At 36.9% G+C, this 13,257-nt stretch overlaps 1 protein-coding gene across 1 annotated transcript in view; it reads left to right on the top strand.

Annotated features, from left to right (window-relative positions):
* Window positions 1-4,896: 4,896 nt before the first annotated feature.
* LOC123871708 overlaps window positions 4,897-13,257 on the top strand; it is a 72,826-nt gene continuing 64,465 nt past the window's right edge. Inside the window, exon 1 of the mRNA XM_045915629.1 lies at window positions 4,897-5,108. The gene's annotated coding sequence lies outside the window, so the exon portion shown is untranslated. The remainder of the gene's footprint in view (window positions 5,109-13,257) is intronic.

Here is a 13,257-nt window from a genome sequence, read left to right as displayed (position 1 = left end):
CCAATTAGACGACACCTGGAACTTCGTCCACGTGGATTTAGGTTTTTCATTTAAAATCCAGTGGGAACTCTGATTTTTCAGCGATCGATGCAGCCATGTAGCTCAAACGTTAATTCCGCCTGAAGTAAGATCTAAGTTACTCTCAGATGGAAGTTAAAGAACTTAGTTTAACTTAGTAAAGCTTAGTTTTACTTCAAAAAAAATCCTCAAGATTGAATGCTTGGCAATCATTACACGTGGCAGCAAAGTTAGAGCAGATATGAGCAGTATCCGCCCGAGCGTAGAGGCTCTTAAGACAAGTGTAGGCCCTTAAGTGTAGACTGGAAAGCCTAGCACACACGCACTTGGAATAGCAGGGTCATGCTTCTTTATTCTACGACTATCCAGGGAAAGGATGGTTCATGTAGGTATTTTTCATTTATTTTTATTATTTTATTTGTACCAGAAAGTTCTAACAATAAAGAGAACAAGTAAGAAAAAGTGGACATCATCATATGATCAGCCCAATGGCGATTCTCTAATGAGCATGCTTTTCCTCTCGTAATGACAAGGATTTGGGCCATAGTCTACTACGCTGGCCCTGTGCGGATTGGCAGACTTCACGTACCTTTAAGAACATTATGGAAGACTGTCAGGCATGCAGGTTTCCAGGCATATTGCATTGATGATGAATACAAAAACCGTATTAAAATCAGTCCATTATCCGAGTTTCTTGCTGGTTCTTCTCGGTAGGAACGGCATTCCGAACCACTTTGCCGTAGACATGGAGTCTTAGTGCTAAAAAAATTATACAAGACATTTCACCGCGATTAATAGCATGATCGGGCCCATTTATTTGCGCAACGGATCAGCCTGGCTGTCCAGCGTGGAAATGCAGCCAGTATTCTTGCAGCATTCCATTCGGGCATGCTTTGTATACTAATTAGATAAAGCTAGTTTTATGTTTCATTGTAATATATATTTTCATAGAAATTAAATAAGAAAGAATAAAGAACAAATAATAATGTAAATTAAGGGTGGGTTATTAATCGGATCCTGGATAAATACCGGGGAAATATTAGTTCGACGACCTGATTTATTCAGGTCATTCGGTCAACGACCTCACACTCCACATAAAATTATTTCATACGGAACTGCAATTTATCTACTCGTATGACAAAAATTCTGCTAACAACTCTCGGAGTTATGAAAGCAAGTTTAATTTTCAGTTTTTTCAGCACTGATTCATTTTCGTTTTTCATCATCCATCACCATTTCAAACCATTCTGACGTATTACTAAGAACGGGTCTCCTCTAGTGCTCGGGTCACACATTAAGGTTAACGTATAATACCAATTGAATTGGAGTTAAAATCATCTAACGCCAAACGGCATGGTGAATGCCGTCGTACGTTCATCGTGGCTATACATCTACGTTTAACGGGCAACGCCGTTGAACATCGCGTTGTTGGCTGTTAATGTGGCCTGGACATAAGAATGAGCAGAGTTTAGGCTATAGGACACCACGCTGGCCAAGTGCGGATTAGCAAACATCAGGTAGCACGGGAGTGCCCTCGCCAGGACGAGCCAAACTAACTTACTCACCTTACTTACTTAGGGACTCATACACCTTTGAGAAAATTAAGGGGAATTCTTAGGCATGCAGGTTAATATGATGTTTTCCTTCACCGTTAAAAGCAAATGATATTTAATTGTGTAAAAAGGACATAATTCCTGAGTAACATAGGCTGTACCTACTTTATTTATTTTTTTAAAGTAGAGATCCCTACGAAAATTGTAATAAGCTACCCGTGCGAAGCCGGGGCGAGTCGTTAGTTATTTATAGATAAAAAATACTTGTCTACAACGGACATCGTGCATTATACTGTTAACGCCTAATCTATCGATGACTGTTGTTTTAAGGTCATACCCACCTATTAGTACACCTATCTGAATATATAGTGTCATATCTATTTCTAGTACTTATAGTTTGTGCTAATATACAGTGTGTTTTTTTAACTGGGACAGTATGGGGAAATCCAAAACTATAGGAGATACGGGGAAACTGTCTGAGGAACCTTTTCGTCTTTTTTTTGTCAAAACTATTTTGGCATAGTCATTTTTTAGTCAAGCGTGAGTTGTCCACAAAAATTCAACGAAATAGAGAAAATATTTTTCAGTGCCGATCGACTGAGTTTCATGCAAGGGTCAATTCAGTGTATGAAAAGAAAAACATCAGGACAAAAGAAGTTGTTCTTTAAGTAAATATTTTTCCTCATACTGTCCCAGTTAAAAAAACATACTGTATAATTTCTTTGATCGACTATATTATAAATCACAACAAACAGGGGCAAGGAGTTTATCCATAGCGCGCTACTTCAAAGTTACACGTGTTTTAAGAAAATATACATCTTTCCACGCGTGTAACTTTAAAAATACATATTTTTGAAGAAATCTAGCAAAACACAGGCGGAGATATTACTTAGTTTCCAGAACGTGTCGACAAACATTTATTGAGTTTAAAAGTTTAATATTCAAATGAGAAACAAAGTAGGTTACATTCGTATAAAGAGCGGAGCAGATGGAAACTTCTTTTAACGCGTGTTCAATGACTTAGAAAGTCATTGCGCGTGTTAGTAATATTGAAATGATTTTTTTCTGACGCACTTGATCCATTTAACTGATAGAAGATGATGTCTAAGATAAAGTCTTTCTTAAATCCCGTGCGAACTCTTTGATTTCCCGGGTAAACAAGTATTCGTCTTCAGGGTGCAAGCTATCTCTTATAGCAGATATAGTGGATTCAGCGTTGTTCGAGTAGGATGTTTAAGCGATCGACCCATTAAACGGTTATAGATAAACAGACATACAGACACACTATCTTCTTTATCATGACCTCCGTGGTTTGCGTGGTGCAGCGCTCACTATTTTTCACGGGTTTGATTCCCGTCTGAGGCAATATGGAAAATAATTTCTGGATTGTCTCTGGCCTGGTCTGGTGGAAGACTTTGGCTGTGGCTAGTTACCATATCACCTACCTTATACCTAGATACTTGATCAGCATGGTGGGTAGACTTCTTCGCTAGCCAAGTGCGAATTGGCAGACTTTACACACTTTTGACATTATGGAGAATTCCCAGACATGCAGATTTCCGCTCAATGTTTTTTTGCACTGTTATAAAACAAATGTCATTTTGAGGTACGGAACTCTTCAAACTGTAGATAGTTTTCATGTTGTGAACAACTAACTCCCTAGTTTACTGGAGTGATGTTCATTAATGGGTCATGTTGCACGTTGCAGGGCATTGAACACTCGGACAGTGCAGCGGGCGGCCACAGGCGACTTAGGCTTAGTGTAAGATCGTCTCACTAACGTTGGTAGAATTCGGGCGACAGACACTTCAGCGTTAAAGTAAAATGGACCTTAAGGGCATTATTGTAATTCTCAAGTTTGTCCATATCTACATCCAGCGCTTCAAACGGAAACATTCATATTAACTGTCTGTGGTACTGGATTTTCAGATTTAAAATAAGAATAGTTAAGTTATACTTCACACTGAAGTTAATGTCAAAACTTAACAAGATAAAGTTGAAAAGTAAAACCCGACTGCGATCGTCGTAATAAACGCTGATATATTATAGTAAAATTGTTTTGGCTTTGCCGCAGTCGGGTAACAATCAAAGCATTTACTCAAAGTAGATATTATTCACTTTTTTCAAAAAGTATGTTTTAAAAAAAAATAAGTTTCAAATTCTTAAAAGTTATGATTTTCCGAATAACGGAATTTTCAAGAATAGAATAAATTTTTATTCAAATAAACTTTTACAAGTGCTTTTGAATCACACTAATATTATAAAGGCGAAAGTTTGTGTGTGTGTGTGTTTGTGTGTGTGTGCGTGTGTGTGTGTGTGTGTGTGTGTGTGTGTGTGTGTGTGTGTGTGTGTGTGTGTGTTTGTTACTCCTTCACGCAAAAACTACTGGACGGATTTGGCTGAAATTTGGAATGGAGATAGATATTATCCTGGATTAGCACATAGGCTACTTTTTATCCTGGAATATCAAAGAGTTCCCACGGGATTTCGAAAAACCTAAATCCACGCGGGCGAAGAATAATTTACCACTGGTTCGGAATGCCGTTCTTACCGAGAAGAACCAGCAAGAAACTCGGCGGTTGCTCTTTTCAATTGTTCAATTTACAATAATATTACAATCGTAGCGACGTTTGTTAATAATTGTTGAAATTGTAAGATTTTGACTTTTTTTTTCATTGTCATTTTACCTTAATTGAGCCTCAGGTAGAGGCTAGGTGAGAAGAACCCACACCAAACTCAGTTTGTGTTTCGACTCTCGAATTCTATCAACGTTAGTGAGACGGTAACATCTTATGCTAAGCCTGCAGAAGCATTGCCAAGCAAGGGTAATACGAAATGATGAAATTCGTACTTTTTGGGTCATGTTCGTATCTCCGTAACTTGGGACTTATTTTCGTATCTTTTTCAAAGAGACTTATGACTATTTCGTCATTTGTGACTTACACTTTAAAAATTCGAAAATTCAGCAAGTAACTGATTTACATTTTTTGATATTTTTTTACGTTATTCGCTGGCAGTGTCATATAGAATAGAATAGAATATATTTTTATTCAAATAAAATTTTACAAGTGCTTTTGTAACTCATAGGTATCTTTTTATAGTTATTTGTACCTTTTCAGGGTCCTTTTCGTGGAATTTGCCACACATCATCTGGCAACGCTGGCCTACAGTCGCCTGTGGGCGTCTGCTATTCAATGGCCTGCAACGTGCAACATGACCCATTAATGAACAGCACTCCAGTTAACTAGGGAGTTGTCGAGATCTGGCACTCGTACTAAGCACAGCGTGCAGTGTACACAGGCGGCGCACGCAGTAACCTGTTGTGCGAGGGGCGCCGGGCGAGAGGAACGGTATCGATCTTGGGGCGAGGCACCGCACAGTCCCGGCCGCGACCCGCTGCCGCCCGCCCGCGCCGCAAGCCGTGTTGTTACAGTGCTCGCGAGTGTTCGCCAGTGCTCGGCAGTGCTCGCCAGTGCTCGCAGTGTCCCGTCGCGCAATGCTGCCAGCACGCTGGCCGCATTAATCATACGTCGCCAGGTAAATAAACTGTACTATGTATCATTTTAGTTAATATAAAAGTAATGTTAGCATTGTTTTGTTTTCACCCTCGATGTTTAGGTTCTTACCTCGGTGGTACGAGTACTTTGTTCTTATAGGAAAGAATTTCGTAAGAAAATGCGTTTTTAAGTAGGTACATGAATGAATTTTTACTCCTTTCATGAATTTTAGCATTGTTTTGTTGTCGCCGTTTAATTAATTCGGATCTTACCTGCTTCTCTTACTACAGTAGGTAGGTAGTAGGAAAAAAAAATGTCTACGTTGAAAATCACCAATTTCGTAAGAAAATAAATTTTTTACTAATATAAATTTTGACTTTACATACCACTCGTCTGGTTAATTTTCGCATTGTTTTGTTTTCGCCTTCAATATTTAGGTCCTTACATGTTTCTTTCCTCGGTGTAGTAGGAAGTTCCATAGTTGTTTTTTCAGGAAAAAATTTCAATTTTGAAAAACGCCATTTTCGAATGAAAGAAAAAAGCGAAGAAAATACGTTTTTTTACATTAAAAAGTTCCACATTATCAGTCGTGTCGTGAATAAACTACACTATTGTTGTTAACTTTTAGTTAATTAAAGAGCAATAATTGTAAGAGTAATTTTAGCATTAGTACCTACCTACATTGGATGTTCGTTATTTTTCACGCAAAAACTACTGGACGAATTTGACTGAAATTTAGAATGAGATAGGGAGCCTGGATTGACATTTAAGCTACTTTTATCCCGGAAAATCTAACAGTTCCCACGGGATTTTGAAAAGTCTAAATCCACGCGAACAAAGTCGCGGGCATCATCTAAGTAATAATTTATATTAAAACAATTTCTGCTTACATTATATTAAATTCGTCATTTTCGTAAAAAAACCTTTTCCTCCTAAGTAAATTGTCATAGATTGCAAGTAGTTAACTAATAATAATAGTATTAGATGCTACGAGTCGATTACGAGTAATTATTCTTCAATTAAGTTCTATTTTGTTTTTCCCCTCGCTCTTCAATGTTTACAAACTTAGTAGGTATATCTCGATATCGGGTTTCCCAACAAAAGAGTATAGTGTATCTTAGACAAAATTACCTGATATAAGTACCTATATGACGTTGAATTTAAAACATGTCTCTTTCTAGGTAAATATTAGATCTAAACAATGTTATGCAGCTTGGTTTGTTCTATCTTACATTGCATTAAAAAACGAGAAATAGCATTTTTGCGTATGCTATACAACCTTTTGTTATGAAACCTATGTAATATAGTACCTACTTATTTCAGCTTAGCTTAGCTTTTACTTGCAACTTCAGGTACACTTTTTGCATTCATTAAAATCCCATTATATATCTTGTTCTAAATAGATACCTATCCTTTGATTTCTTGGAATAAATTCGTAATCAAATTAACATGACAGGAGAAATAAATTTTAAATAACTAATCCACATGTGTATTTTCTGAATTGTATATCTGAGAACAATACAATTCGATTCCAAGAGCTTCTATCTCCATTAATGTTTGGATTGAGATTAACGATAAACAAGATTTATTGACACACATACACTACATATACACTGATACAATGCCCTTCCGGCGTCTGAGTTTCTTAATACGTAGGTATAACCTAAATACATAAAAGCTAGAGTGAGTAGGTTTTTCTTCTAGGCAAGCGCGTGGTGACCTTATCATTGCTTTTTCAAGCATTGATTGCCGTCAAGCGCAACCATATCACGCAGTAAAAAACTAAAACCATATTACCATACATTTATGAGTCTCAATAGCTCAACGCGTATAGGAGCGGACTGAAATCCGAAAGGTCGGCGGTTCAAACCCATCCGTTGCACTATTGTCGTACCCACTCCTAGCACAAGCTTAACGCTTAGTTGGAGGGAAAAAGGGAATGTTAGTCATGATTATAAATAACTAATATTCTTTATAAAAAAAAAAAACAAAAGATATCGTTCTATAGAACGGCAGTGGTTTTACAGCAACAACCGAAGATAAATTGATCAAGAGATCAATTCATCGTCAACCATCACAAGCCCTTGAGTAGCATGGATCACCCTTTTAGAATGAGAAGCGTTTAGGCAATAGTCGATAAAACTGGCCAAGTGTGGGTTGGCACCCTTCACACACCTTTGAGAACATAACGCAGAACTCTAAGGCATGCAGATTTCCTCACGTTACCTTATCTGTTCCGTACCATTTGATTCCGAACCATTGGTAGATACATTTGACGATTCAATAGCAACTGTAAAAGTTTATTTGTACCAAAACATCTTTATTTCTAAAACGCATATAACTCCGAAAATCTAGAGATGCAAGCCCAGGATTGATTCCCGGACCCTCGGAAAAGGAAGTCGATGTTTTGACTACTTAGCCATAATCGTTTTGCGTGATCAATTCAAACAGGTTGAAATAAAAAAGTGGATTCGTCTTTGATGGTGCAATTAATCTCTTTAAAGAATTCCTTGAAGCAGATGGTCTTATACGCAGACGGTGTCGGTTCAGACAGATTCCTACGACAGGAAGACATTTATAATTTCTGAATTGGCTTTGGTCTAGTGGGAGACTTCAGCTAATGTGGCTACAAATAACCCTACCGGCAAATCCATGCTGCGAAGCGATTTATCGTTTTTGTACGATACCGCGTTGGATTCGAAGAGGGTCAAGGGTTTAATAACAATATCCATACCCCTTCCGAGTCATTCCGTTTCTATCTTAGACAGCATCATATTATTATAATTACCAGCCTACCGGTTGATATCACTAGCTTATTTTCCAATATTTAAACTTTTCAATGTATCGCGTTCGTCTACGTCGTAGCGTCCATGTAGGTTGCTACGACGTAGACGTCGGATGACCTTTTTTCTCGATCTACGGATGACCTAGTAGAAAACCTACGTTATAAGTATCTTGGAACTAATAACAAAAATGTATTTAATAAATCACGTATAAAGAGAGTATTTATCACAGCACTAATATTATAAAGGCGAAAGTGTGTGTATGTATGTATGTGTGTATGTTTGTTACTATTTCACGTAAAAACTACTGGAGATATTTGGCTGAAATTTGGAATGGAGACAGATTATACCCTGGATTGACACATAGGCTTCTTTTGATCCCGGAAAATCAAATAGTTCCCACGGGATTTTTAAAAACCTACATCCACGCGAAGTCGCGGACATCAGCTAGTTAGTAATAATAATAAATAGGGAAAATAAAAACTGCCGAAAGGTCAAAATTACCTGTTAAAAATGATTATTTATCGACATTTAGCGTTAGAAGAATCGACACTAAATAATTTTTTTTGTAAGTTATGCGTCGAAACACATTGTTCAAAATGACAGTTTAACAAACCACTAGTGTAAGGCCGGGGTTAATAAACAGACTAGTGTTAGCCCAGACGAAACTCGAGCTAGCCGGTAAGCGAGAGATGGCAAAGAGAGCGTCAATTAGGCGCTCGAGCGGTGTTGGCCGACCGCCACGCCCACTGAACACATACATTTTATATGTGCTGGGTACGCTGGGGTAACTAACTGGAATTAGGTTCTGCACGGGTATAGCACAATGTATATATTTTTTAAGCGTCGCTTGTGGAGTTGGGCGGAATTCCTAAAAGAAACCTTTCTCATTTTTCGTCTGGATTTCTTTTTTTTTGCGCGAACTACACGGAGCCGTCAATGGATAGACAGACTGTTTTTCCATTATCAGTTACAAGTTTAATGCCTGTGACATCGTTCTCTACTTAATGAATAATAATAATTAGTAACAAAAAATACAAAACATAATTCATCCAAGAAATTTTCCAATTATAAATGTTAAATTCATAAATTCAGAATCAAGCCAAACTTATTTCATTTGAATTGTAATTATTTTCAACACATTTTGTTGTCTCGCACATACTTGACAAGAATTCCTACAAACATTTATCTGAGTCAATAAAAACAGACCACACACGAAACATCATTTTAGTCTCCGAATAAAAAAAAATTGACTATATAGTTAATTTAACTTTAAGTTAATTGTCAAAGGCATCTACCACTGGTTCGGAATGGTCTGCCTATCGAGAACAAAGCACTTTGTCGTAACAAAGCACCAAATTTACGTAGCCCGTACTCGTACCCTTCACAAAGTGTCGAATCGTAATTCGTACGTCACACACGAGTGCGTCCTCGACACGCAATCAAAAACCACTTCACTTTATCAGATACTAAATCACTGTCACACCCCGCGGACATAATGTACCCATAAACGTATTGCACAGCGGGATGAATCGCTAACTCAGTGATCCACACTGAATGACAGCCATCGAGCTCATTTGACAATGGTTGGTTCTACGTTGCTGCCTCACTGAGTGATGTTACAATAATTTTTGGTAGAATACCTTCAATGGAATAAACATAAATGTCAAATGGCTCGGTGGCTGTTGGTCGTGGTATTATTTTGTTGAACACTGAGTTAGTGAATAACTCCGCCGCATACTTCAAATCATTTATGCAATGTCGGGATAGTACACCTTTTGATAAATAATAATTAATTACGTAAACTTAAAACTAAAGCTACGAGGGTTCCAAATACGCCCAAGTCTGAGAAGAGTTAATTAATTATTATTATCAGTCCGGCTGTAAACCGACAAACCTCTGACAGACGATCCAAAGTGAATTTTTTGCATGAGGAGTTAAAGATCTGGAAAGTGCCACTTTTATCCCTGAAATCAAAGAGCTCCCGCGGGATTTTTAAAACATAAATCTACGCAGACGAATCACGGGAGATCATTAAGTATACAGCTGGGTCTAGAATTTCGAGATTTTGCGAGACTGTCACAAAGAAAAGATTTTTAGGAATTCCGAGTGTAGCTGAAGCGGGTTAGCTAGTGTCAATATAACTTTGCTCCAAAAACCTATATTTGTGGGAAATGAGGTGTCTCGTTTTGGTTATATTCATATTCATTCCAAATATATTATTCAGCCCATAATTCCCGCTTACTTACCGATATGGATATCATAGTAACGGCACGGTGTAAATATATACAGTGAGACGACGATCGATCTGTGATTCTGTGTAAAAAATATATGTGATAAATATATTCATTGTTGATTGCTGACGGTGCGTACTTTCGGTTAGTACTTTCTCTCCACTAGTTTGTCGTTTATAAATATAATATTTATTACTAGATGATGCCCGCGACTTCGTCTGCATGGATTTAGGGTTTTTTTAATCTCGTAGGAACTCATTGCTTTTCCAGAATAAAATGTTGCCTATGTCAATTTCCAGAATGTAAGCTAACTCTGTACCAAATTTCATGTAAATCGGTTAAACGGATGGACCTTCAAGAATCCCGTGGAAACTCTTTGATTTTACGGGATAAAAAGCAGCCTATGTAACGTACGTACATGATGTAAGCTAACTCTATAAGCATCCAAATCAGTTCAACTATTGGGCAGTGAACAGCTAGCAGACAGGCAGACAGACTCACTTTCGAATTTATGATTATAAGTATGGATTATTTTACCGCTATTAAGTATTCTATAACACAACTAAGAAAATAATTAAAGTTTACTGTGCCGACTTCTGCTGGTCGGTATATTTCCGTCTCACTCCTGTGACCTCATCTCAGTTGACCGACCGTATGAAGTATATCTTTAGGCTATGGTAAAGGGACAGGTAATTTACAGCATAATCCCGTTTCATATTTTATGGCACCGCACTGCAATGCGGTCACCCGCCATATCCTAGGATGTCGAGGGACCCTCCCGGGACGAAAACTTATGGTTATTTTTACTAAAACCGTTGATATAAAATACCGAGGATATAAAATTGAAAGACATTGCTTGTACAAAACCCTTTTTAACCCCCGACCCAAAAAGAGGGGTGTTATAAGTTTGACGTGTGTATCTGTGTATCTGTCTGTGGCATCGTAGCTCCTAAACTAATGAACCGATTTTATTTTAGTTTTTTTTGTTTGAAAGGTAGCTTGATCGAGAGTGTTCTTAGCTTTAATCCAAGAAAATCGGTTCAGCCGTTTGAAAGTTATCAACTCTTTTCTAGTTACTGTAACCTTCACTTGTCGGGGGTGTTATACATTTTTAATTTACACTTGTAATAAATGAAGACAAATTCGTATGCTTGTGTGTATGTGTACAATGACATATTACTTACACACGTCGCGACGATGCGCATGCAAAATCCGCTACGTATTTTTTAGGATTTTTATTTTTGGTGTAATTTTGTCTGGTTTTAAAAGACGTGTGTATAATATGTAGAAACCCATTCTTTAGCCTGTGTGCTAGTTCCAAAGATAATCTTTTTAGCTATGTGATTTTGATTTGAAAGTAGAGCATATTTTTTTTAGTTTAAAAGAGTTTCCTGAAAACTTTTGATTTTCTGCATAGCGGAATTTTCATGCACAGCGACGATAAATATTGGTGCAGGATTCACGACCTTTTGACACCTTCGAACGTGCTTCAAAAAATAAGAAGTTTTTGAGTTTATAATGATGCGTATATACTTACTAATAAATAAAATTGAAGTGTCTGTCTGTTTGAACGGGCTAATCTTCCGAATGGCTAAACATGTTTTGACGGGACTTTCACAGAAAAGTAGAGGATTAACCAAGGAGTAACATAGGCTACTTTTTTAACTGACTGAAAAATGGAGGAGTTGTTTTTCTACCTATGTGCACTGATATCTCCGAGATTTCTTAACCGATTTTCGCATTTTTTTTAATCGATAAAGGAACTTTGCGACGTTGTTCCATAAAAAATTTGGATTCCAACTCTTCAATCTTGATGATGCAGGGGATCTGACCAATCCACGCGGGCGAAGCTGCGGGCGTCATCTAGTCAAAAAATAATAATGAATAGTAACATAACATATTGATACATGACATACTGTTGTATTCTCAGTTCAGGCGCTATTATTAAGCCGGAGGGCGGTGGAACTAATGCTCATTAACTGGTTGCAATATTATGTTTATTACTGGATTCCTAGCTTTACGATCAAGCCGCGATCCTACTCAGCGCTGGTGGATTATTTTACAAAGGGAAAAACAACCTGAAGTATTCATTTATTTATTTTCCTCTAGCTTCTTTTTTCGAGAGATCCAAATCTTCTCCACTGGTAACTCACATATTTAATAATTAAAAAAAAAAAGATTTCGATGAATTGAGAACCTCCTCCTTTTTTTGAAGTCGGTTAATAAATGAAATAATACACTGTTATAACCTTTTCGAAAATAAAGATATTTGATTATTTTATTATTTATTATTATAGAAAAAACATTAAAATAGATTACCTACATACTCGTAGATAGCTATTAAAAATACCAGAGTTGCTATAAAGGTGTAAATATTTCTGAAATTCGATTTGGTCGCGTAAGATGAATCTGAAACTTAAAATCAATAAAGGTCTCTCAGATTATATTATCGTAGAATGCGATAGTTGAAATTCCTGCAGAGGTGTCTGTCATTATCACCTAAATTTTCTTCTACTGAGCATTTTATCATAAGGCCGTCTTATCAATAGACTTGACTAGACTTCATAAAGGTTAATAGCCTAAAACGCAGACTATAAGCTATTTCTATGTTATTAGATATTCTAATAAACCTATATTTAAGTACCTACATAACTTTTTGCACTTACATTTGAAGTTTTCTTTTTTGTAACGTGTCATTTGTGTTTTGTGGTGGTGGCAATGAAATATATGCTATACAGTATACAATAAATACATACATACATAAAATAATACAAGATTAAATTGACTAACTATACGTGGAGCTGGGTCTAGGCTTGTAATTCTGTTTGAAGTAGTATATTCTCCAATGACGTAGACCCCACTAAGACTCCACTAAAGAAGAATCTCAATTCCAAAAGGATTTGAAATAATAAAAATCTGCGCGGACCAAGTAACAGCATATCTAGTCTTCTTTTTTTAAGATTTTTATAGAGACTGACATATCAACACCCCCATGAAGCAAGAACTTATAGCACTTCGCCAAAGATTAAAAAAAAAACCACACGGAAGATATTAGCTGGTATATTAAAGTTAGAAATATAATAGTTGGTACTTATGATATGCATATGGTAGATAAGTATAACATGCAGCCGGTAATACCTATGCAAAGTAATTTATGCATAAATCTAAATAA

This window comes from Maniola jurtina, chromosome 14 (assembly GCF_905333055.1).
Source record: "Maniola jurtina chromosome 14, ilManJurt1.1, whole genome shotgun sequence".
Lineage (NCBI taxonomy): Eukaryota > Metazoa > Arthropoda > Insecta > Lepidoptera > Nymphalidae > Maniola > Maniola jurtina.
This window is presented reverse-complemented; position numbering and strand designations above follow the sequence as displayed.